The sequence below is a fragment of the Cervus elaphus genome, chromosome 15 (assembly GCF_910594005.1).
Source record: "Cervus elaphus chromosome 15, mCerEla1.1, whole genome shotgun sequence".
NCBI classification, from domain to species: Eukaryota; Metazoa; Chordata; class Mammalia; order Artiodactyla; family Cervidae; genus Cervus; species Cervus elaphus.
The window spans coordinates 29219675-29247179 of NC_057829.1; the positions used below are offsets into that span (position 1 = coordinate 29219675).

Genomic DNA, 27505 nt, shown 5'->3' on the forward strand with positions numbered 1-27505 from the left:
CGTTTTGAAAAAGGATATAATCCTTGTACCAATTTATTTTCTTTCCTTAAACAAAGAGTTTAAATGTCCAGTTCACAGAAAAAAAAGCAGATGATCAATAAAGATAGGAAAAATGTCCTATCTCATTCATAATTAGAAAGAAACTGAAGTCGCCCAGTCGTGTCCGCCTCTTTGCGACCCCATGGACTGTAGCTCCTCCGTCCATGGGATTTCTCCAGGCAAGAATACTGGAGTGGGTTGCCATTTCCTTCTCCGGGATCCATAATTAAGGAAATGCAAAATAAAAATACTATCACCTTTCATATCTCACAATGCCAAATATTTAAAACTTGGGTGAATCCAAGTGAGGGTGAGGAGAAGGATAAATTCTTATTCACTCCTGGTGGAAATAAAATTAATTTGGTGGTATTTCTTAATTTAAAATGCTTATACCCTTTGTTTCAGCAATTCAAATTCTAAAAACTTATCCTATAGTTTGCAAAGATAATATAAAAATATATTACAGCTACACTGTTTGTAATAAGTAAAAACTAAAGGTCTGTCATTAGGGGATTGGTTAAATTATGGTAAGTCTCATTTGGAAATACTTACAGATGAAATAATATGTATGGAATTTACTTCAAAATAATTATAGGTTGTCTTGGGAGAAGCAGAGGAAGAGCTCTTGGCCTTAGCGCCATCTTTGAGAAACCTCTGCGCCATGAGCGCGAAGTGGAGGAAGAAGCGAATGCGCAGGCTGAAGCGCGGAAGGAGAAAGATGAGGCAGAGGTCCAAGTAAACCTGTACACCCATGGAAGCCACAGAAGCAGAAACAAGGGAAGCCAGAGGCCAGGGACGCTGGTACAAATTGTGGACTGCATGCCTACTATCTAGAACTTCTCAATGGATCTGGAACATCTATGGCCATTCTGATCGCTTTGACCACCTTTGAGAGACCTACCTTGCTCGTATCAAAGCTGTCCCTTTTGGTCCTTTGCCCTGGACCTGTGATAACTATGGACTAGTTCTCTTCTCAGTTGTGGCTGAATGTAATGTGTACAATAAATCATCTCTTTTGCTGTCTTAGCTGAAGAAAAAAAAAAAGCAGGGGAAGAATAAACAAAACCACAACTGACCATGTACTTAATAGTTCACAAAGCTGGTGATGGGTACAGGTGGACTCAACACTCTTCTCCTTTCTTCTATATATGTTCAAAATTTACATATGAAACAATCTCACCGAAGGGGTAGTGGATAAAAGTACTGATCTAAATAACCCTGGAAATGACTAGAGTTTGTAAACCTAAAGGCATAAGGAACTGTATATTACCACTACATTCCAGCTAGTAGAGTACATTCCCACAGGTATACAGGTTAACAATTCTGAAGACACTATACATGTATACTGGAGTTGAATAAGTAAGTAAATGAATGGAAGATGGTATAAGTTTTCCCACTTTTGGAATGGGAAGATACAGATAAGGGGGAAAAGGCTAAAATTATCCATGTGGTAATGGATTAGAGCTGAAGAATGAACTTGTGATTAGCTTATTAAAGACACAGATGGGTAAAGTGCTTATAGTGCAGGTAGAAAAAAAAAAAAAAAGACACAGATGGGGGACTCCCCTGGCAATCCAGTGACTAAGATTCTGTGCTTCCAAAGCAGAGGATGCGGTTTGATCCCTGGTAGGGGAACTAAGAACCCATGTGCCGAGTGGCATGGCCAAGAAACTTTTTAAATAAAATAAAGATACAGATGGTTACATCTAGAAATATTTATAGATATGTATATATGTATACACCCATATGGGTTTCCCAGCAAAAGAATCCACCTGCCAATGCAGGAGACACAAGAGACAAGAGTTAAACCCCTGGGTTGTGAACATCCCCTGGAGTAGGAAATGGCAACCCACTCCAGTATTCTTGCCTGGAAAATTCCATGGACAGAGAGCCTGGTGGGCTATAGTCCATGGGGTCGCAAAGAATCAAACTTGACTGAGCACAAGCACATATACCCATATATTTATTTGCTCTATCAGCTGAGAATGCTTAGAATCAATGACATCCCAGGTGCAACAAGCACATCTAGACCTTAGTCGTCATTTTTTTTTTTTCTCTCTTAACTTTTTGGCCACGCCATGGGCAGGATGTGTGATCTTGGTTCCCCAACTAGGAATCAAACCAATGCTCCCTGCAGTGGAAGCTCAGAGCCTTAACCACTGGACCACTAGGGAAGTCCTACAGACTTGATACCTTGGTTTCAAAAACCGTTCTCCAATAAAAGAAGCCAAGGTTCCTTGGAGAAATGACTGATTTTAGGTCTGGAAGAGGAAACACATGAGATAAGCCTGGAGCATCTTGTAATGTCCAAAAGTAAGGAAATGCTAAATACAAAAAGAAAACAAAAATCCTAAATTGACAGAGGCATATCAAAGGGACATAGGAGACAACCAAAGGAGTTCCCAACGGCCAAATCTGAAACAATTTGAGGGGGGGGGAAATTAGTACTGGATTAACCCAAAGTATAAAATAAACACCTATGAGTCCACACTGATATAAAGAAAAGTATTCCTGGGGAATTCCTGGTTGTCCAGTGGTTAGAACTCCATGCTTTTACTGTTGAGGACCTGGGTTCAACCCCTGGTCAGGAAACTAAGACCTCACCTACCGAGACTAGGAAAAAAAAATGAAAAAAGAAATTTTAAAAAGAAAAAAATGTACTCCAAAGAGCACAGTATGGAGGTGAGATGTTGAAGCAGGGAGACCCTGAGCTCACAATTCTCCCACCAGAATATTGGAATGGGTAGCCTTTCCTTTCTCCAAGGGATCTTCCCAACCCAGGGATCAAACCCAGGTCTCCTGCATTGAAGGCAGATTCTTTACCAACTGAGCTATCAGGGAAGCCCCCTTCTCCCACAGGCACATCAAAATTACAACAATTTACAGAGTATCTGTGAGAATGACCTGAATACTGGCAAAAATATCTTCCATAACTAAAAGTATAACTAAGGAACCACAACAGACGGGTAGAAGGTGCAGAGATGCAGTAAAGACACTCTCTCCGGTGGGCAACACACAAACCAGAGGATAATCACAGTTGCGGAGGTTTTCCCTAAGGAACGAGAGTTCTGAGCCCCACATCGGGCTCCTCAGTTGGGGTCCTGCATCAGGAAGATGAGTCCCCAGAACATCTGGCTGTGAAGGCTAGAGGAGCATGCAAAGGAAAGAGCCAGAAGTTGTAGAAACAAAGATTCTACTCTTGACATGCAAAAAAAATCTCACATGCTCTGAATTCCAGTACAGGGGCAGTAATTTGAAGGAAGCCTGGGTCAGACAACTTGCTGATCCTGGAGAGCCTTCTGCAAAGGTCGGAAGATAACTGGAGCTCATCCTGGAAACACAAACACTGGCAATAGCCATTTTTGGGGAGTTTTTTCTACCACAAGGACACTAGTGTTAACAATTATCATTTTGGAGTCCTCCCTCTATCCTTTGGGCTTCCCTGATAGCTCAATTGGTAAAGAATCCACCTGCAATGCAGGAGACCCCGGTTCAATTCCTGGGTTGAGAAGTCCACTGGAGAAGGGATAGGCTATCCACTCCAGTATTCTCAGGCTTCCCTTACAACTCAGCTGGTAAAGAAGCTTCCTGCAATGCAGAGACCTGGGTTCGATCCCTGGGTTGGGAAGATCCCCTGAAGAAGAGAAAGGCTACCCACTCCAGTATTTTGGCCTGGAGAATTCCATGGACTGTATAGGCCACGGGGTTGCAAAGAGTCAGACACAACTGAGCAACTTTCACTTCACTTCACTCTATCCTTTAGCATTGGAGGCTTACTTACCCACCAGCAGACTGACATCAGCCCCAGAACCCAGCCTCGCCCACCAGTGAGCCAAAAGCAGCACTGGGACACCCTGAGCCACACGGCCAGTCCTTTCAAGACACAGCCCTGCCCATACCAGCAGGCCAGCACCAGACAAGGGAACCCTGGACCATGTAGCCAGCCACGCCAGGATTCAGTCCTGTCCACCACTGGGCTGGCAGCCAACTAAGCCTGGAGCCAGACCCACCTACTGGCTACAGCAGTCAGCCAACCACAACTATACAATGGCCCCATGCAGCCCACACAGGGGATACCCCTAGGGCATACAGCCCAGTGACCGAGAGGAGTTTGCTGCTGGGCCTCATAGGAAGTCTCCTATATAAGGTCATTTCTCCAAGGTCAGGAAACTTAAACAACCTACCTAATAACAGAAATAAACAGAGAATTAGGCAAAATAAGAAGACAGAGGAAAGTGTTCTAAACAAGGAACAAGATAAAACCTCAGAAAAGGAACTAAATGGAGCAGAGATAAGCAATCTACCCAATAAAGAGTTCCAGGTAAAGATCAAAACAAATCTCAACAAACTTAAAGATTCAAATCATATCAAGCATCTTTACAGACCACAATGAGACTAGAAATTAACTAAGGGTGGGGTGAGGGGAACACATACAAACATGTGGAGGCTAAACAATAGACTCCTCTGTCCATGAGAATTCCCAGACAAGAATACTGGAGTGCATTGCCATTTCCTTCTCCAGGGGATTTTCCCAACCCAGGGATCAAACTCAAGTCTCCTGCATTGGAAGGCAGTTTCTTTACCTCTGAGCCACCTGGGAAGCCCAAAAAACCCATGGGTCACCTAAGAAATCAAGGAAGGGACTTCTCTGGTGGTCCAGTGGTTAAGACACTGTGCTTCCAACCAGGAAGAGAGGGTTAAATCCCTGGTTGGGGAACTAGGAACCCTCAGGCTGTGGGGCAACTTAGCCTCCATGAGCCCACAGTCAGAAAACTGTGAAATGCAACAAAAGATCCTGGGTGCAGCAACAAAGATCCTGCACACTGCAACTAAGACCCGATGCAGCCAGAAATGAAGGAAGGAAGAATTCCAGGAAAGCTCAATTTTTAAAAATATATAAGTAAAATAAAATATGACACAAATGAACTCATCTATAAAATGGGACTCACAGACATAGAGAACACACTATGGTTGGCAAGGGGGTAGAGGGGTGGTGGAAGAATGAACTGGGAGTTTGGGGTTAGCAGATACAAGTTATTACATATAGGATAGAAAAACAACAAGGTCCTACTGTATAGCACAGGGAACTATATTCAATATCCTGAGATAAACCATAATGGAAAAGAATTTTTTAAGTATATACATAACTGAATCACTTTGTTGTACAGTAAAATTAACACAACATTGTAAGTCAACTATACTTCAATTAAAGAAAAGAAAAAGTTGCTATCTGAGGAACTGCTGAATTTATTTTTTTAAATTGCAAATTTCATTTTTCTTTCTTTTTTAAAATATTTATTTATTTATTTTTGGCCACATGGCATGTGGGATTTTAATTCCCCAACCAGGGATCAAACCACTGCCCCCTGCATTACAAGCATGCAATCTTATCACTGGACCACCAGGGAAGTCCCTGATGAATTTACTTTAAAAAGAGAAATTTCCTTTTTTATTTATTATGTAAATTTTATATTTACATAAAAGTATAAAATATTCAAATAAGAGCAAATGAAGATGAATGAAGCAAAAAGAAATGAAGACTATTTATTTGATCTCAAAGCAACTCTACAAAGAAATTTTGAACCTCCCATCTACTCATGAGTTATTTCTTAAATATTTTAGTTCATTAAATACTTACTGAGCATCTATTACAGGCTTCCCTGATAGCACAGTTGGAAAAGAATCCACCTGCAATGCAGGAGACCCCGGTTCCAATTCCTGGGTCGAGAAGATCCCCTGGAGAAGGGATAGGCTACCCACTCCAGTATTCATGGGCTTCACTTATAGCTCAGCTGGTAAAGAATCCACCTGCAATTTGGAGACCTAGGTTCAATACCCAGGTTGGGAAGATCCCCTGGAGAAGGGAAAGGCTACCCACTCCAGTATTCTGGCCTGGAAATTCCAAGCCAGATAAAGTGCTAATGTTAGAAATGCAAATATGACTAAAATCAGAGGACCTTCTAAATGATCACTGTCTAATGAGAGAAAAAAAGAACTATAACCTTGGAAAGTAATATCTGAACTGGGTTTTAATACAGTTGTATAATAAGAACCTAATTTTTGTCTCTGGTTCTTGACAGGGAAGCTTCTAAACCTTCGGAATTTCTCAAATGATCTGAGTATCTCTGCTATTCATGTTGGGCCCTTCCAGTCACACTGAATTGATACCAACCAGGTGACTCACAGTGGGGCCCTTGACAGTTTCAGGATAGGGACTGGCAGTACTGGAAAGCCCAAGTACTGTGTGGTTAGGAGGTTGGGGCTTTGAGTCACATGATCTCAGACAGACCTCTGGGAAATAGAGGGAGGCTGAAGACTGAGTTCAATCACACAGGCCAATGATTCGATCAATCATATCTACATAACGGAGTCCCAGTAAGAACTCTGAACACTGAGTTGGTGAGCTTCCCTGGTTGATAACACTCATCCACGTGTGAGAAGGGTGACACATCCTGAGGATACAGAAGCTTTGCTTTGGGGATCCTCCCAGACTTATCCTATGTATCTCTTCCTTTTGCTTCAAATTTGTAAGTTTTCACTATAATAAAACTAATCAGGAATTCCCTGGTGGTCCAGTGGTTAGGACTCAGCACTTTCACTGCCAGAGCCCAGGATCAATCCCTAGTTGGGGAACTAAGATCCTACAAGCTGCATGGCACAGCCAAGACAAAAACAAACTGTAATCATAAGTACAGCATTTTCATGAGTTCTGTGAGTTGCTCCACCAAATGATCAAACCTGAGAGAATTAGGGGGACTCCTGAATTTATAGCTGATTGATCAGAGATGCGGGTATCCTGGAGACTCCTGAACTTGCACTTGGAGTCCAAAGTTCAGATACTCTTGTGAGAAACTGTGCCCTTAACATGAGAACGTTAAGCTAACTCTGGTTAGTTAATGTCAGAACTGTATTGCAAATACCCAAGAGGAATTCACTTAAAATAAGAATTTACAAAGTTATTCATCACAAAGGATAGCACACATCAATAGAATGGAACATGAATCAACCACAAAAAAATTATGTTGTAGGTAAATATTTACTGAAATGGAGATATAATCACCATTCTTTTTATCTCCAGCTCCAATCTCTTCCTGAGGTCCAGACTTGTATGTTCAACTTCCTACTGAACATAACCCCCTGGATGTCTACTAGGTATTTCAAACCTAACACACCCCAAAGAAAAAAATATTGATTCTTACCATATATACCCCAATCAGCTCCTCCACATTCTTCCCTATCATAGTAAAAAGCTCTACCATTCACTCACTTGTTTAGGGCAAAACTGGAGTCATGCTTGACTCCTTTCTTTCCTGACACCTCACTTTTTCAGTTTAGTTGCTCAGTCGTGTCCATGGACTGTAGCCTACGAGGCTCCTCTGCCCATGGGATTTTCCAAGCAAGAGTACTGGAGTGGGTGGCCATTTCCTTCTCCAGGGGATCCCCTCACTAGTCCATCAGCAATTCTTATTGATGTTACTCTCAAAACATATCCCTTCTAACCACCTACACCGCTATCATCCTAGACAAAGTCAGCTATGTTTATTGCATAGAATACTGCAATAGCCAGTATGTACTGTCCTCGCTTCCATTACAATCACTTCTTCACACAGCAACCAGAATAATCTTTTTTAAAAAATCAATATTATTATTCCACATAAAACACTCCAATGAGTTCCCATTACACTCTGAATGAAATCCAGATTTCTAATCTTATTTATTTATTTACTTATTTATTTGGCTGCTTCCAGTCTTAGTTGCAGCATGTGGGATCTTTTGTTATAGTCTGAGGAAGACTCTATAGTGGCGGCATGTGGGATCTTAGATCCCCAATTAGAGATCCAATCAGCATTCCCTGCATTTCAAGGGACTCTTAACCACTGGACCACCAGGGAAGCCCATGGATCCTTAATCTTAAATCCCTCATGATTTAGTCCCTACTTTTCTCAACAATTTCATCTTTACTGCTCTCTCCCAAACCCCATCATTTCTCAGAAAATGACAAGCTAGTTCCCATCTCAAGGCTTTTCCACTGCGAATCTCTCTCCATTGAATGCCCATTCCCCAGCTCTTTGCATAGGCTACTATTTTACTTCAATCAGGTCTCTCTCTACTCGGGCTTCCCTGGTGGTCCAGTGACTATAAGCATTTACCTGCTAATTCAGGAGACATGGCTTCAATCCCTGGTCTAGAAAGACCCCCACATGCCTCGGGGCAGCTAAGCCCGTAGGCCACAACTACTGAGCCCCAACTCTGGAGCCTGTGCGCTGCAACTATTGAAGCCGGCACGCCCTAGAGTCTGTGCTCTGCAACAAGAGAAGCCAGTGCACCACAACTAGAGACTAGCCTCCACTCACTGCAACTAGAAAAAGCCCACATGTGGCAACCAGGACCTAACACAGACAAAAATAAATAAATAAAAAATTTAAATGTTAATAATTATATATTTTTATGTATATTTAAATATAGTTATTACATTTATAATTGTATATAACTATATACTTCATATGTATAAATGATATATAACTGAATTACTTTGCTGTATACCAGAAACACATTATAAATCAATTTATTGAACTATACTTCAGTAAAATTAATTAAAATTGCCAACTACCAATAAAATCAGTATTTATTGTTAAAAAGTGTATTAAATTAAAATAATGAAATAAAATTATCAAACACCTATCTCCTTACCCTGCTTTATTTTTTTTTTTCATTGTATTTATCACTATCAGGCATTTCTCATTATCTGCCTTTCCCATTAGAACATAAGCTCCATAAGGCAGGGACTTTGTTTATCTTACTTGCCATTGTATCTTCAGAGAGTCCCTTGGATAGCAAGGAGATCAAACAACTCAGTCTTAAAGGAAATCAACCCTGAATACTCACTGGAAGGACTGATGCTGAAGCCGAAGCTCCAATACTTTGGCCACCTGTTGTGAACAGCCGATTCATTGGAAAAGACCCTGATGCTGGGAAAGATTGAAGGTAGAAGGAGAAGGGGGCAACACAGGATGAGATGGTTGGATGGCATCACTAACTCAACAGATATGAACTTGGGCAAACTCCAGAAGACGGTGGGACAGGGAAGCCTGTAATGCTGCAGTCCATAGGGTCACAAAGAGTCGGATACAACTTGGTGACTGAACAACAACAACAAATCTTCAGTCTAGTACACTATGTAGACACATAGTGGGCATAACATAAGTAAATAAATAACCATAAATAACTTGCTGAATGAATAAATGGTTAGAATGTTAGGTGAAAAGGGCAAGTTATAACAGGATTTTCAGAACTGTTCATTTTTATAAAATTAAGCAAAATGGAAAAGAAAAGCTACTACACACACAGAGTCAATCCTTATTACATGGATTCCTCATAGGTAAATTTTCCTACTCACTAAAATTCATGTGTAACCTCAAAATCAAGATCTGCAACATTTTCACGGTCATTCATGGACATGTGAATGCACAGATGGTGAAAAATTTGAGTTGCCTGATGTGTACATTACCAGTTGAGGTCCAAGGCTAGGGAGATATGCAGCCTTCTGGCTTCAGATTTCAAACTATAAACAAGTGTCCTTTTAGTGGCTTATTTAGTGCAATATTTTTCACATTTTTGTGCTTTTGGTCGGTGATTTCACTGCTTATCTTTGTTTTTTTTTTATTTCACTGTTTAAAATGACTCCCAAGTGTAGTGCAGAAGTGCTGACTAGTGTTTGTAAGTGCAAGAATGCTGTGATGGGCCTTCTAAAGAATACATGTGTTAGATAAGGTTCATTCAGGCATAAATTACAGTGCTATTTACCATGAGTTCAATGTTAATGAATCAATAATATATATTAAATAATGTGTCTTAACAAAAACACACATAAAACAAGGTTACATGTTGATTAGTTAACAAAAATGCAACCAGCAGCTCATAGGACTCTAACCCTGTATTTCCCCTAGGAGCAATAATTCAGTATTCATTAATTCAGCATTTGCAGTGATACTATAGAACATATTACCACAAATAAGGAAAGTGTGTGTGTATTTGTGTATGCAAAATTAAAAGGGCACAGAGATTATATATCATTATGTGTGCGTGCTCAGTCGTTTCAGTAACGTCCAACTCTTTGCAACCCCATGGACTGTAACCTGCCAGGCTCCTCTGTTCACGGGATTCTCCAGGCAAGAATACTGAAGTGGGTTGCCATCTCCACCTCCAGGGGATCTTCCTGACCCAGGGATCAAACCCAAGCTTCGTGCTTCTTCTGCACTGCAGGCAGATTCTTCACCGCTGAGCCACCAGGGAAGCCCCATATACCATTATACCATGGTGTTAATATAGTTATTGCTAGTATAATCTTTGGGTGTGAAGATTATAAGGTATTTACTTCTTAATTTTTTCCTTATTTGTATTTTCTATTTTTTTACAATAAAAAGATTTTTGTTAGAAGAAAAAAACTGAATCACTGCTAATATTTTAAAATAAGAATTGGGTGGGAGGGGGGATCGGGATGGGGAAAGCGTGTAACTCTATGGCTGATTCATATCAATGTATGACAAAACCCACTGAAATGTTGTGAAGTAATTAGCCTCCAACTAATAAAAAATAAAAAATAATTTTAAAAAAGACCATTAAAAAAGAAAACTTAAAAAAAAAATAAAATAAAATAAGAATTGTATCAGTAAACATTTCATGGTAGCCAAAGGAATATAAAAACAGGATAAGAACAGTAATAATTAATCAATAATTAAAAGTGTAAATTTATAGCTCTCCTCTGAACTTTTTGACCTAGATCTTCTAAATGAAGCCTCATATATGCAAATACACATGTAATCCTATACACTTCTTCCTGAGTAGTGATTAATAGACTACTCAAACACTAACAGTTTGAAACTCACCCGTTTATAATCACAAAATCTTAGAGTGGAAATAATCTTTAGAGAGCATACAGTTAAGTTTCTAACCTAATGCAAGAAACTTTTTTATAATCCTTTTTACTAAGTGGTCACCCACCTCCTATCAGAATATGTTCAAGAACGGAAATCACATTATCCTATACGGCCATACATTTTAATTTCCAACCACTGCTCTTAGTTTAATCTCTGATCAAAAACAGATCTACTATTTCCTCTTTATACATAAATGTAAGCCTTTTGGGCTTCCCAGGTGGCGCAACTGGTAAAAAACCCTCCTGCCAACGTGGGAGACATAAGAGACACAGGTTCAATCCTGGGTCGAGAAGATCCCCTGAAAGAGGCATTGCAATCCATTCTAATATTCTTGCCTGGAGAATCCCCATGGACAGACGAGCCTTGTGGGCTTCAGAAAGAGTCAGACACGACTGAAGAGACTTACTAGCATGCACGCATGCAAGCCTTTCAAATTTAGAAGACAAAACTCGTGCGTTCCCTTAATCATCTCTTTCCAAGTTAAACACTCTACGACAGCCACGACTCAAAGCAGTACACAACTTCACTCATCCCCTCATACAATCCCCACGCTTAGTCTATGGGCTGGATCTGGTAACTTGCTTCTAATGAACACAATACAGCAAAGGTGATGGGATGTCATTTCTAAGGTTAGGTTATAGACTCTGGCTTCCATCTTCTTCACTGTCATGGAAGTCAGCTGCCATGTTGTATGGAGACTCCCACAAGGCAAGGAACTGAAGGATGCTTCAGCCAACAGGCTAGTAAAGAACTAAGGTCCTCAATCAATCAACCTGTGAGCAACTGAATCATGCCACACGAGAGGCAGAACCTGGAAACTGATCCTCCACCAGTTGAATCTTCACATGAAATCAAAGCCCCTGTTAACAACTTGATGACAGCCTATGAGAGATACACCTTGATACCTGACTCACAGAAACAGAGGTAACAAATATGTGTTGTTTTACGTTGCAAAATTTTGAGGTAATTTGTTATGCAGCAATAGATAACTAGCAATTTCACGTCTCATTGTAGCCTAGGAAAATTCCCATACATGTATCTTTTTTAAATAGAGGAAAACTGAAAACAATTTAAATGTTCATCAAAGGAGAACATGGGGAAGGCAATGGCAACCCACTTCAGTACTCTTGCCTGGAAAATCCCATGGACGGAGGAGCCTGGTAGGCTGCAGTCCATGGGATCTCTAAGAGTCGGACACAACTGAGTGACTTCACTTTCACTTTTCACTTTCACGCATTGGAGAAGGAAATGTCAACCGGCTCCAGTGTTCTTGCCTGGAGAATCCCAGGGAGGTAAGCCTGATGGGCTGCTGTCTATGGGGTCACAGAGAGTGGGACACGACTGAAGCGACTTCGCAGCAGCAGCAGCAAAGGAGAATGGATAAATACAATGTGATATAGTTTCAAGATTTAATGCTATGTATCATTTTTAAAATGGAATAGACAAGGTAGATTTCTAAGGGGGAAAAAAGATTGATAACTTATTTACTGAATTTGAGTGAATGGAGTCAAGTTTTAGATCCTATCTATGAGTCTTAGCCTACCAGCTCAATTGTTTCCGACTCTGTGCGACCCCATGGACTGTAGCCTACCAGGTTCCTCTGTTTGTGGGATTTTCCAGGCAAGAAAAATGGAGTGGGTTGCCATTTCCTTCTTCAGGAGATCTTCCCAACCCAGAGATTGAACCCGCGTCTCCCGCATTGTAAGCAGATGCTTTACCATCTGAGCCACCAGGGAAGTCCTCTACAAGTCTTGGCATGAGATAATAGTGATCAGAACTTTGAAAATCAATCAAATGGAAAAAGCAAGGCAGGACTTCCCTGGTGGCGCAGTGGATAAGAATCCGCCTGCCAATGCAAGGGACACGGGTTAGATCCCTGTCCGGGATGATTCTATATGCTGCGGAGCAACTAAGCTCATGTACCACAACTACCGAGCCCGTGCTCAGGAACAGACAAGTCACTGCAGTGAGAAGCCCACGCTTCACAACTATAGGGAAGCCCCTGCTCACTGCAACTGGACAAAGCAATGAAGATCCAGTGCAGTAACAAAGAAAAACAAAAAAAGCAAGGCCATTAAGTCCGAGGAAAATTAAAAGCCATATTATCATCATAGTACATAGCCCAGATTCAATACGTGTATAATATAAACAACAATGATTTCACCCACAAAATATGTAACTATGTTAAAAATATAAGGGAGAAGACATCTATGTGTTTAAAAGTGCCAACACCTCATGTACCTCATATTAAACACTTCTTATAGATTTAATAGCTTTTAAAAGTAATTGCTATAAGTATACTATTAGAAATATTTAAGACAGTTGATTGTGGCTGCCACTGTGAGAAGGGATAACTGCTATGCTTTCTTCTATGCATATAAACTATTCAAATATTTTTAACCATGCACATAGGTTACTTTGATAAAAAATAAGATAAACTTCCTTGTAGGGAGAGAGAGGAAAGGGACTTTGGGTTTATCTCTATTGTTTTATTTCTAAAAGGGAAAGAAGAAAAATAAATGTTAATAGTAGTTAATTCTGAAAGGTGGGAACATGGTATTATATATTTTTTCCATTTTAAATGGCATAAAATTTAAATAACTATTTTAAATTATTTTACAATTTCTCAATACCCAAATCCCAACAGTTTCCTACATAAATGGAATTCAGACCATTTTTGGTCTAGTCTGCCTTCCTTAGAATGCTCTCAACTTTGTCAGTGTACACTTAAACCAATATGCAAAATGTGTTTCCAAACTAGTACAAAAATATATGGAAACCAACAGTTTTGTGACCTGGATAAACTTGTAACATAGCTAAAGGCGTTTTTAGCAGCCATATTACCTAGGCAGTTACTGCTACATTTGTGATTAACCAAAATTCCCAGTTATTTTTCACATGAACCACTGCCCAACCAGCTCTTTCCTCATCCTGTTACCGTGCATTTGAGGTTTTGAATTTAAACACAGGACTTATACCTGCTAAATTTAATTTCAGTTTGACCCCATGATTTCACCTTATGGGCAGGATTTTTCAAGCTATATTCATCATCTGTCAGATTAACTATTCCTGCATCTTTGTGATACTTACATATCTGATTAACATGTTTTAAATTTTTTTTACTCTATCCAAGGTCCAAAGAAAACTCACCAGAGACTCTTCCTGATGAAATCAAGAGTCTAACTGGGTGCAGTTATTCAGTCTTTCTACACATTCAGTCAATCAACCAAACTATATTTTACTATACAACAGCTACAAATGTATCATGAAAGACTGGAAAATTGGGATTATGACTATAACTAGAACAATCTCTTGATCTAATAACCTAGTGGTTCTAAATAGAAGTAACAGAATTTAAGAATAGAAATAAGAAGAAATTATTTATAATAATCAAACCTATACTAAATCTTTTTGGTTAATGCTCCGTATCATCTGTTTGATCACTTATGTAATTTTTATGGATTAACATTAATTTTACAGGTCTGCAGTTTTCCAACTACTTTCCTTTTTTTTTTCTTGGGTATCAGGATAGTTGTCTCTTTCTGGTTTTTATGATTTCTCAAAGATTAACAATGGTGACTCTGAGATCATCAGCCAGTTAATTCAGTAATTTGAAACTCAATTGAACCTTAAAATTTTAATTCACTTTAAAATGATCATTCTTACTTACCATTCTGGGCTACTTTCTAGTTTAGAATTTGCTATATACTTTCCAGTTTGAAAACTAATGTCCTTGTTGTTAATAATAATCTATACAGTACTTCTCTTTAAAAGATATTTAGGAGAAGGAAATGGCAACCCACTCCAGTATTCTTGCCTGGAAAAGTCCATGGACAGAGGAGTCTGGGGGGCTGCAGTCCATGGGGTTACATGACTGAGCATGTGTGCACGAGGGTGGAGGGAGATGGGCTGGTAGCAATAAAGTGGGAGAACTAAAAAATAAAATAAAATAAAAGATATTTAGAATTTCTCACCACCCTTATGGCAGAAAGCGAAGAAGAACTAAAGAGCCTCTTGATGAAAGTGCAAGAGGAGAGTGAAAAAGTTGGCTTAAAACTCAACATTCAGAAAACTAAGATCATGGCATCTGGTCCCATCACTTCAAGGCAAATAGATGGGGAAACAGTGACAGACTATCTTTTTGGGCTCCAAAATCACTGCAGATGCTGACTGCAGCCATGAAATTCAAAGACGCCTGCTCCTTGGAAGAAAAGTTATGAGCAACCTAGACAGCATATTAAAAAGCAGAGACATTATTTTGCCAACAAAGGTCCATCTAATCAAAGCTATGGTTTTTCCAGTAGTCATGTATGGATGTGAGAGTTGGACTATAAAGAAAGCTGAGCACCGAAGTATTGATGCTTTTGAACTGGGTGTTGGAGAAGACTCTTGAGAGTCCCTTGGACTGCAAGGAGATCCAACCAGTCCATCCTAAAGGAAATCAGTCCTGAATATTCATTGGAAGGACTGATGCTGAAGCTGAAACTCCAGTACGCTGGCCACCTTATTCGAAGAACTGACTCATCTGAAAAGACCCTGATGCTGGGAAAGATTGGGGGCAGGAGAAGAAGGGGATGACAGAGGATGAGATGGTTGGACGGTATCACCGACTCGATGGACATGAGTTGAGTAAACTCCGAGAGTTGGTGATAGACAGGGAGGCCTGCATGCTGCAGGCAGTCCATGGGGTTGCAAAGAGTCGGAAATGATGGAATGACTGAACTGAACTGAACTGATACAGTACTTATTTTTAACAGACATTTAGAATTTCTCAAAACCCTTTAAACAGGTTATAAAGAAATTAATATACCATTATCCTATTCTATATATAGAGGAATTGAAGCACAGAGAAATTTAAATTATTTACCCAAGGTCAAAGAGCTACAATGAATCAAAATCTATTGCAGTCTATCTAGGGCTCTTTTTCATAAGGCTATGTAGATCTCTAACACAAAACTACTTAAGACAGCACATAAAACTTCTTGCTTAAAAACTGATTTTTCAGTTACTGGTTGACAAGAGTTAAGGAGCAGGTGAGTGTAAAGGAAGTGGGTGTAGCCATAAAAGGGAAATATGATGTATCCTATGGTGGTGAAAATATTCTGTACCTTCACTGTATCAATGTCAATATGCTGGTTGTGATTCTGCACTACAGTTTTTCAAGATGTTACCACTGGGGGAAACTGGGTAAAGAATATATCAGACCTAATTCTGAGTGAATTTTGAGAAATATCTCAAAAGAAAAGAAGTTTAAGAAAAACTAATTAATAATTGATATTTCTCTTTTAAGCCAACTTAATTTTAAAGAAGCTTACTTAAACTGAATAGGTAAATTAAAGCAAAACAGAATCATGCATAGAGCTCTGAAAGTAAGCGGAGTGGACTTAAAAAGCGAAGTAAGTCCCACTAACTAAAGCTTTAAACATAAAGATCTTTGTTAATTAAAAGGGAGCCCTCAGGATTTTTATTTCCTAAAGAAGAAAAACAAAACAAGACAGTCTAGGAAATAAATTATTAAATCACCTCAAACAGAATCACTGGAATAAAGCCAGAACCACCAGAGCTTTCCTCAACCCATGACACACTTTACTGCAATCCTCAACTTAGAGAAAAACTGAATGTGCACATGTGTCACCTTCAACTTGATATTCACAACCACACATTTCAAAAGAGTCCCAAAACTGCTTCTATTTTGTTTTGTTTTTTTTTTTTTTTGCTACTTACAAAGTGGCTAAAGCTTCAACCGTTTCCTGATTCTCCCAGCTGCAGGACTTGCAATTAGGAAAACACTCACTCAGCATCTAGAGCAGGTCTGGTTAGAAGAATGAGCTCATCCCTTCAGATGTGCACCTGATCCTCTGAAGCTGCTCCTCCTCCAGCCGGCCGGTCTTTGTATGTTTAGAGTGACACCCTCACCTGTGTAACCACTTGGCCAGAGCCAGAACAAGTCCTTCCCTGTACACGCCTACTGTCACGGAATCATTTCCTGCTCCGGCCACCGCACACAGCCACCAAGTTTAGGCAGTCGTGGCAGAAGTAACAGCTGCTGCTGCTCTCATTATGGCCTCACTAGAGAAGAATCTTATTTTCACTTTACAATGGAGGTCTGGTCCTTCACCACAATCCTGTGAACATCACACTATTTGTTTCAACAGGTCCTTGACCAGAGTCAGACCTGACAAGAATAACTCCTCTTTTTCAGAACTTGCAACTCATTTTTTAAACTAGGAATGTAATGCTTCTACGTCTCTCTTATTCTGCTCGTCCTGTCTACAAGCCTCAGTTAACAAAGGCAGCTACACGGACTGTATGCAGTTATAGCTGATGCTCCAAACTCAAGTTTGCCCCTCAGTTTCACTACCTCTAAGAAAACATTGACTTTGCCATAGCTGGCTATTTACTAGCAAAGCAAATAATAATCCTAACTCAAAAGATATATAGAACTCACATCAACGTGATGTAATGGTGGTATTTTAATTATTTTCAATCAAAAGTACGTGGGTACCAAATAGTCATTCAAAAAATATGTCTGTGTACCTGTTACATAAAACTATTTGACAGGGTGCCAAACTGGGCTTTCAACTTAAAAAAAAAAGAAAAAGAAAGAAAATCTAAGAATTAACCCTTCTCATCTCAGCCTTCCAAGGACTTCTGCAGTATTCTCTGTCATGGTAAGCTTCTAATACACTAAGAGGCTGACTTTGGAATATAAATTAGTCAGCAAAACATCAAATTCACTATTGGTTACCTTTGAGAGATGGCAAGGGACTTGTGATCAAGAAGGAGAAACCCAGGGGCCTTCAACTTATTTAGTAATATTTAATTTGCTGGATAGTAGACAAGGATACTTACTGTATTGTTCTTTTTAAATGTCTTAAGTAATAAATAATAAAATATTTTAAAACAGAGAAATTCTGAGCATCAAAAGACATAGTCAGAAGGGTGAAAGGCAACTCACACAAAGGGAGAAAATATCTGCAAATCATTTCTCTCATATGGAGCTAATATCTAGAATATATAAAGAACTCCTTAAAACTTAACAACAATCGATATAGAAGTGCACAAAGGACTCAAATAGACATTGCTGCAAAGAAGATATAAAAATGGGTAATAAGCACATGAAAAGATGCTCAAAATCATGGGCCTTTAGGAAAATGCGAAGCACAAAAATAATAAAAATCGAAAACACCCACTAGGATGGCTACGATAAAAAAAACCCAGAAAATTAGTTGTTACTGAGGACATGAATAGATGGGAACTGCTAGTGGGAATGTACAATGGTGCAGCCACTGTAGACAATAGTGTGGCAATTTCTCAAAAAAAAATTAAAAATGGAACTATCATACAATCCAGCGACTCCACTTCTGGGTATCCAAGAGAAGTGGCCAAGAGGATGGAGTTGAAAGACCTTGAGCTCACCTCCTCCAATGGGTAGACCAAAATCACAATTATTTATAGAGGAAATACTGATGAGAAAAACTGGAAGACCAGCAGAACAGATTTCTTCTACACCTAAAGATATAAAGAAGGAATGATGGGTAGGAGGGGTGGTGATACAGTGTAGTCAAGACTCACATCCCCAGGTAGGCAATTACAATTGCCTAAATGGGAAGACAATTACAATTGCCATGGTTCTCCTCAAGAAATGAGGAGTCCATGCCTCACATCCAGGTTCCTAACCCTGGTTCCTGCACCAGGACAACAAGCCCCACAACATTTGGCTTTGAAAGCCAGTGGGGCTTACATCTGGGAGAGACAGCAGGCTGTGGGAGCCCTTTAAGTGTGGGATTCCACTCTTAAAGGGCACACACAAAATCTCACACACTCTGGGACTCAGAGCAGAAGCAGTAATTTTAAAAAAAGCCTGGGTCAAAATCCACTGCTGGTCTTGGAGAGTCTGCTGGAGAGGCAGGAGGTAACTGGAGCTCATTCTAGGGACAAAGACACTGGCAGAAGCCATTTTTGAGGCACTTGTCCTAACATGTAGACACTGGTGCTGACAAATGCCAATTTGGAATCCTGCCTTTAAGCTTATTAATACTGGAACCCAGCCCCACCTACCAGCCTATCCACACCAGTACTGGGACACCTGAGGTCAAGCAGCTAGCCAAGCTGGGACATAGCCCCATCTACCAGCAGACTAGCCAGAGTTTGGGACACAGCCTCACCCACCAGTGGGCAGGCACCAGCCCAGGAATCCAATACCAGTAGGCTGACACCAGCTTCAAGAAACCCAGGACCCCACAGACAGTCATATCAGAAACCTGCCCCCACCCATCAGTGGGCTGGCACTAGGCCCACGACCCCTGGGGCCCTGACCCTACCCACTAGCAGGCCAACACTAGATCCAGGACTCCCTGCTCTGCAACCATCCACCCTGGAATATGGCTCTGCCCATCAGTGTGCCCCAGGACCCCTGGAGCCCCACAGCCAGCCCCCTTACGACCCAGCCCTACCCACCAGCAGCTGATAGCCTCTGCACAAGTCAGGGCCAGGCAACCAACTGGACAGGTGGCCAGTGACACCTACCAGACCACTCACAGTAATACAGCCTATCACACCAGAAGGATCCACAAACATAGCTCTGGTGACCAGAGGTAAGTACACTACTGTCATAGGATGTCTCCTAAAAAAGACCACTTCTCTAAGATCAGGAAAGAAACCAATCTACCAAATATTCGAAAATAAAAACAGCAAATCAGGCAAAATGAGATGACAGAAGAATATGCTCCAAATGAAGGAACAAGATTAAATCTCCAGAAGAACTAAGTTGAGTAGAGATAAGCAATTCTACTCAATAAAGAGTTCAAGATAATGATCGTAAAAATGTTCAACAAACTCAAGAGAAGACTGGATGAAGAGAGTCAGAAGTTAGAGGCTTTTAACAAAGAGCTGGAGAATACAAAAAAGAACCAAACAGAGTTGAAAAATACAGAAAATAAAATAAAAAAATACACTAGAAGGCAGCAACAGTAGATTAGATGATACAAAGGGATGGATCAGCAAGCTAGAAGACAGAGTAGTGAAAATCACTGAAGCTAAAAAGAAAAAAAAAAAAGAAAGAAATGAAGACAGCTTGCAAGACCTCTCAGACAATATCAAGCATACTAACATTCGCATTGTAGGGGTCCCAGAAAGAAAGTGGGAAAAAAGAGACAGAGAACATATTTCAAGATATTAATCCCAGAAAACTTAGCTAACCTGGAAAAGAAAACAAACATTCAGGCCCCAGAAACAGAGAGATCCCAAAAGGATCAATCCAAAGAGGATGACAAGGAAACACATTGTAATTAAAATGGCAAAAACTAAAGATAAAGAAGAGAGAGTATTAAAAATAAGCAATGTAAAAGCAAAAAGTTACAGATGAAATCCCATCAGGTTGTTCAGTAGAACTCTGAAGGCCAGAGGGAGTGGCACAATATATTTAAAATGATGAAATGGAAAAACCTATAACCAAGAATACTTTACCTCCCAAGGCTTTCATTCATATTTGATAGAGAAATATGAAGTTTTACTGACAAGCAAAAGCTAGCTGCATTGCAAGCTGATTCTTTACCATGCGAGCCACCAAGGAAGCCCAAACCAAACATGAGATGATGGGTGTTCACTAAACTGACTGTGATAATCATTTCATGATGTATGTAAATCAAATCATTATGCTGTGCACCTTAAACTTACACAGTGCTATACTTCAGTTATATCTCAGTAAAACTGAAGAAAAAAAGAAACGAAAGCAAGGTCTCAAAGAGACCATTGTACACCCATATTCATAGCAGCATTATTCACAACAGCCAGAAGATGGAAGCAACCCAAGTGAACCAATAAGCAAAATGTGAAATATACATACAGTAGAGTATTATTCAGCCTTGAAAAGAACAAAATTCTGATACATGCTACAATACATATGATCCTTATGCTAAGCAAAATAAGCTATGCACAAAAGGAGGAATACTCTATAATTTATTTATGTTAGCTACCTAGAAGAGTCAAATTTAGAAACAAAAAGTAGAATTGTGGTTGCCAAGCACCGTGGGAAGGGAGGAATGGGGAGGAGTTGCTTAATGGGCATTGAGTTTCAGCTTTGCAAGATAAGAAGAGTTCTAGAGATTGGCTGCACAACAATGTGAATATGTTTAGAACTACTGTACACTCATAAAATGTTAAGGTGATAAATTCTTCTTTGTGTATTTAACCACAAATAAAAAAGAGAGAGAACTGATCAAAACAGATCTTAGCCTGCTAAATATTTGAATTCAAACAGTCTGCTGCTTTTCTCTTCTTTCAAAAACTAATTCAAGCTTTATTGGTGATCTCTGTTGAAAAAAACTGATGCGCCATAGACAATACACAAATTTATTGCTCTGATCAATTTCATACAACTGTGAAGGCCGAGAGAAGTAAGGAAGCTGTAGAAGAAAAGTTTGAAGCTAACAGAGGTTGGTTCACAAGAAGTCGTCTCCGTAACACAGAAGCTCAAGGGGAAGTAGCAAGTGCTGAGGTAGGAGGTACAGCAGGTTATTCAGACAATTAATAAAGGTGGCTACACTAAACAACAGATTTTCAATGTAGACAAAATAGCCTACTATTAGAAGAAAATAACATCTAGGACTTGCATAGCTGGAGAGAAGTCAAAGTCCAGCTTCAAAGCTTCAAAACACAGCCTGACTTTGTTAGGGGCTAAATGCTGTTATCAAACCAAATTCAGGACAACCTGTCTAACAGACAGCAAAGCCAATCTACTGACACCAAGCTGTGGTGAAGGAAAGTACAGCATTTGTCACATGGCACCAAGCAAGAACAGGTAACTCATGCTCAAAAGACCAAAACTCCCTGATGGCTTTCAGGCAAGGGTTTTTAAAGGCAACATTAGAATTGAGGGTTGCAGAGTGCGTGATCAGCTTATGGACTTTCTTCCGACTGGTCGATGACGAGGTAACAGGATGACATTTTAGAAATTTTAATCGTCAACCTTCTGGTTCCAACCAGTCTAGGGTCTGTGGAAAATTCTTAAAATGATGGGACTACCAGACAACCTTACCTGCCTCCTGAGAAATCTGTATGCAGGTCAGGAAGCAACAGTTAGAACTGGACATGGAACAACAGACTGGTTCCAAATTGGGAAAGGAGGACGTCAAGGCTTTATATTGTCACCCTGCTTATGTAACTTATATGCAGAGTACACAGTGTGAAATACCAGGCAGGATGAAGCACAAGCTGGAATCAAGACTGCCAGCAGAAATACCAATAACCTCAGATACGCAGATGACACCACTCTTACAGCAGAGGGGCAAAGAAGAACTAAACAGCCTCTCGATGAAAGTGAGAGGAGTGAAAGAGCTGACTTAAAACTCAACATTCAAAAAACTAAGATCATGGCATCCGGTCTCATCACTTCATGGCAAATAGATGCGGAAACAATGGAAACAGTGACAGACTTTATTTTCTTAGGCTCCAAAATCACCACAGATGGTGACTGCAGCCATAAATTCAAAAGACACTTCCCTGGAAGAAAAGCTATGACAAAAAGCAGAGACAATACTTTGCCAACAGAGGTCCGTCTAGTCAAAGCTATGGTTTTTCCAGTAGTCATGTATATATGTGAGAGTTGGACTATAAAGAAAGCTGAGGGACAAAGAATTGATGCTTTTGAACTGTGGTGTTGGAGAAGACTCTTAAGAGTCCCTTGGACTGCAAGGAGATCAAACCAGCCAATCCTGAAGGAAATCAGTCTTGAATATTCTTTGGAAGGACTGATGCTAAAGCTGAAACTCCAATACTTTGGCCACCTGATGCGAAGAACTGACTCATTGGAAAAGACCCTGATACTAGGAAAGATTGAGGGCAAGAGAAGAAGGGGATGACAAAGGATGAGATGGTTGAATGGCATCACCAACTCAATGGACATGAGTTTGAGCAAGGTCTGGGAGCTGGTGATGGACAGGTAAGCCTGGTGTGCTGCAGTCCATGGGGTTGCAAAGAGTCAGACATGACTGAGCAACAGAACTGAACTGAATCTAAGGTCTAGTGCTTATGTTTAGTATACAGTCACCATCCTACATCTGGGTGGGGATTTTAGTTTCTGCAGAACAACTCAAAGATATGTGTCATATTGTTACGTACATCCCTTCAGAAGGAACTAAGAGTCCTCTGATTCTGTTTTATTAATGAACTATAGTTTAAGCTATCATTACTTTTTTTGCTTGACTGCTTTTCCTTTGTTTCTGCATTTTCTCACTTCTCTAATTAGTAACTACTTGAGTCTTCTCTGTGGAATTCTGCCTCCTAGGGAAGGCCTAGGAGACTAAAACGTTTTCTACAAGTTAGAAACAGGGGTTATAGAGGGGCTTTTGTACCTGGTAAGGCCCCACAGGGTCCTGCTCAGTTTCAATGTGGTCGGTGACTTTAAGTCAAAACCAACAATTACTTACTTTTTCAAAAATCTTAGGGCCCTTATGAATAATGCTAAGTCTACTCAGTCTGTATTCTATAAATGGAACAACAAATGGACAGAAACAGTAGGGACCTAACAGAAAGAGAAGATATTAAGAAGAATACAAAGAAGAACTATACAAAAAAAGATCTTAATGGCCAGGATAAACTCAATGGTGTGATCACTCACTTAGAGCCAGACACCCTAGAGTGCGAAGTCAAGTGGGCATCACAACAAACAAAGCTAGTAGAGGCGATGGAATTTCATCTATTTCACATCCTGAAAGATGATGCTGTTAAAGTGCTACAGTCAATATGTCAGCAAATTTGGAAAACTCAACAGTGGCCACAGGACTGGGAAAGGTCAATTTTCATTCCAATCCCAAAGAAGGGCAATGCCAAAGAATGTTCAAACTACCACACAATTGCACTCATTTCACATGCTAGCAAGGTAATGCTCAAAATCCTTCAAGCCAGGCTTCAACAGTATGCCAACTGAGAACTTCCAGATGTACAAGCTGGAAGTGAAAAAGGCAGAGGAACCAGAGATCAAAGTGCCAACATCTGTTGGATCACAGAAAATGAGAGTTCCAGAAAAACATCCACCTCTGCTTCACTGATTACACTAAAGCCTTTGACTGTGTGGATCACAACAAACTGTGGAAAATACTTCAAGAGATGGGAATACCAGACCACCTTACCTGTCTCCCAATAAACCTGTACGCAGGTCAAGAAGCAACAATTAGAACTGGACATGGAACAACGGACTGGTTCAAAACTGAGAAAGGATTACATCAAGGCTGTATATTGTCACCCTGTTTATTTAACTTATAACAGAGTACATCATGCAAAATCCCAGGCTCGATGAAGCACAAGCTGGAATCAAGATTGCCAGGAGAAATATCAATAACCTCAGATATGCAGATGACACCACCCTTATGGCAGAAAGCAAAGAGGAACCAAAGAGCCTCTTGATGAGGGTGAAATAGGAGAGCAAAAAAGCTGGCTTAAAACTCAACATTCAAAAAACTAAGATCATGGCATCTAGTCCCATCACTTCATGGCAAATAGATGGGGAAACAATGGAAACAGTGACAGATTTTAATTTCTTGGGCTTCAACAAAATCACTGTGGATGATACAGCAGCCATGAAATTAAAAGATGCTTGCTCCATGGAAGAAAAGCTAAGGCAAACCTAGACAGCATATTGAAAAGCAGAGACATTACTTTGCCAACAAAGGTTCATGTAGTCAAAGCTATGGTTTTTCCAGTAGTCACATACAGATGTGAGAGACAGATCATAAAGAAGGCTGAGTGCCGAAAAATTAATGCTTTCGAACTGTGGTGTTGGAGAAGACTCTTGAAAGTCCCTTGGACAGCAAGGAGATCAAACCAGTCAATCTTAAAGGAAATCAACCCTGAATATCATTGGAAGAACTGATGCTGAAGCTGAAGCTCTAACACTTTGGCCACCTGATACGAAGAGCTGACTCATTGGAAAAGACCCTGATTGGGAAAGACTGAAGGCAGGAGGAGAAGGGAACAAGAGAGGATGAGATGGGATCATATCACCAACTCAACAGACATGAGTTTGAGCAAACTCCAGAAGATGGTAAAGGATAGGGAAACCTGGCGTGTTGCAGTCCATGGAGTTGCAAAGAGCTGGACACAACTGAGCAACTGAACAACAGTACTCTGTCTGTGCTCTGTAAATGGAACAACAAAACCAGGATGACAGCACATCCGTTTACATGGTTTACTGAATTTTTTTTTTTTTTTTTTTGGTTTACTGAATATTTTAAGTCCTGTGTTGAGACCTGTAACTCAGAAAAAAAGATTCTTTTCAAAATATTGATGTTCATTGACAATGTACCTGGTCAGCTAAGAGTTCTGATGGAGATATACCAAATTAATGTTGTTTTCATGTGTTGCTAACACAACATTCATTCTGTAGTTCATGGATCAAGGAGAAATTTTGACTTTCAGGTCTTATTAAAACAGGAGGGAAGGAAATAACCTCTAAAAGAATGATATAGCCCTTGAGGATAAGACACAAACTGGTCAGAACCAGCTAGGTCCAAGATGGAGAAGATTTGATTTTCATGAATCTTGAGCCTCATTATATGCTCACTGCAATATTAAGACATTAGCATCTAAATGACACACCTACAGTGTCATTGGTGTCATGACACGTTGGAGGCTAACCATAAAAGGTCAAAAAGTAAGCAGTGGCCCAATTCCTGGAAATCTCTACCCCTTCCCCAAAACCCTCCCACCCCTTAAAACTAACCACACACTCTATCTGTGGAGAGTGTTTCTCCTAAGGCCATTCTCACCTTTTGACATGGATTGCATTCTGTCTATGGAATGTGTATCTAGATAAACCCACTTCTTATCTATCACTCTGTCCCTCACTGAATTCTTTCTGCAATGAGACATAGAGAACCTGAGCTTCATTAAGTTCTGAGACCAGGCGTGTGATCTCAATTAAAAGACAGGGGGATCAGGTCTCAATCTGGGTGTGCAGTTTCATTATTATTTAAGAAACACATTTTGTAAAGCCATAGGTGCCATGCTGCTTGCTGGTTAAGTGACAGAATTTCTGTCATGTGGGAGGCCCAGGTTTGATTCAGAATGTACTGCACATCCGTTTAGGGCTTCTCCGATGGCTCAGTAGTAAAGAATCCACCCGCGATGCAAGAGATGCAGGTTCAGTCTCTGGGTATGGAAGAACCCCTGGAGGAGGAAATAGCAACCCACTCCAGTATTCTTGCCTGAAAACTCCCATGAACAGAGGAGCCTGGCAAGCTACAATCCAAAGAGTCGCAAAGAGCCAGACACGACTGAGCATGCACACACACAGCTGCCATAGATAGTAATTCCTCTGATGGATCTGGACAAAGTCAAGTGGAAACCTTCTGGAAAGCACACTCATCATTCTAAATGTCATTAAGAATGTGAGGAATTCTTCGGTGGTCCACTGGTTAGGAGTCTCATTGCCAAGGGCCTGGGTTCGATCCCTGGTTGGGGTACTAAAATCCACAAGTCATGCTGCTGCTAAGTCACTTCAGTCGTGTCCGACTCTGTGCGACCCCATAGACGGCAGCCCACCAGGCTCTGCCGTCCCTGGGATTCTCCAGGCAAGAACACTGGAGTGGGTTGCCATTTCCTTCTCCAAAGCATGAAAGTGAAAAGTCAAAGTGAAGGCGCTCAGTCGTGTCCAACTCTTCGCAACTCCATGGACCGCAGCCGGTAGGCTCCTCCATCCATGGGATTTTCCAGGCAAGAGTACTGCCATGAGGAGTGATCAAAAAAAATAATAATAATAGTATTATTTGTGATTCATGGGAACAGGTCAAATATCAGGAGTTTGGAAGAGGTTTATTCCAACCTTCATGGATGACTTTGAGGGGTTCATGATAAAACTTGAACAGATAAGGAGTTACTTCTACAGACGAGCAAGGAATGTGGTTTTTTGAGATGGAATCTACTCCTGGTGAACATGCTATGAAGACTGCTGAAATGACAACAAAAGATTTAGAATACTGCATAAACTTAGTTGATAAAACAGTGGCAGGTTTTAAGAGGACTGACTCTGATTTTGAAAGAAATTTTCTGTGGGTAAAATGCTATCAAAACAGCATTGCATAGTACAGAGAAGTCATTTGTAAAAGGAATAGTCACTTGATGTGGCAAACTTCATTGTTCTCTTATTTTAAGAAGCTATCACTACCACCCTAAGCTTCAGCAACCATCACCTTGATGGCCTGATGGCTCAGTCTGCAGCAGACCCTCCAACAGCAGAAAGATTACAACTCACTGAAGGCTCAGATGTTGGTTAGCATTTTTTAGTGATAAAGTATTTTTTAACTAAGATATGTATATTTGGGGGAGTTTCTTGGTGGTCCAGGGTTAGGACTTTCACTGCCATGGTCCTGATTCAATCCCTGTTCAGGGAACTAAGATTCCACAAGCCTGAGAGTACAGTTAGAAGAAGTCTTTAGATATAATGCTATTTCATACTTAGTAGACCACAGTATACTGTGTATATTTACAGTATATTATACAGTAAATTATATTTACTCTTATATCCAATGGCA

At 40.3% G+C, this 27505-nt stretch overlaps 1 protein-coding gene across 9 annotated transcripts in view; it reads right to left on the minus strand.

Moving 5' to 3' along the window:
* The window catches only part of USP54 (ubiquitin specific peptidase 54), a 118761-nt gene that overhangs the window by 78030 nt on the left and 13226 nt on the right, over positions 1–27505 (minus strand). Inside the window, exon 1 of one of the 9 annotated variants that reach the window (XM_043925456.1) lies at positions 16771–16894. The exons of 6 other annotated variants lie outside the window; for them this stretch is intronic. The gene's annotated coding sequence lies outside the window, so the exon portion shown is untranslated. Of the gene's footprint in view, positions 1–940; positions 1016–16700; positions 16895–27505 lie in introns of those variants that run through there. 2 more of the 9 variants (XM_043925454.1, XM_043925451.1) reach the window with 2 other exon arrangements.